This window comes from Triticum dicoccoides, chromosome 5A (assembly GCF_002162155.2).
Source record: "Triticum dicoccoides isolate Atlit2015 ecotype Zavitan chromosome 5A, WEW_v2.0, whole genome shotgun sequence".
Classification (NCBI taxonomy): Eukaryota; Viridiplantae; Streptophyta; class Magnoliopsida; order Poales; family Poaceae; genus Triticum; species Triticum dicoccoides.
The window spans coordinates 445400310-445400568 of record NC_041388.1 but is presented as its reverse complement, the minus strand read 5'-3'; positions in this window follow the sequence as shown (position 1 = coordinate 445400568).

Below are 259 nucleotides of genomic sequence, written 5' to 3'. Positions count from 1 at the left end.
AACCGGGACCAAAGCCTTTGCTATATAAGCAACACTTGGAAAATTTTCAGATTTCCCTCGCCAGTTTCCCTCGACGACGCCGACCTCCTCAACGCTGCCAGGCTGCCTGTGCTCGCCGTCGCCGCCGCCCCGCGCCCCTGCCCCGTGCTTGCCGTCGCCGCCCGCTCCTCGTCGCCGTTGCCCTACCCCTGCCCCGTCCCGCCCCCACGCGCCGGCACCCTCGCCGCCCCCGCCGTCGCCTCGAGCTCCCCTGCTGGCG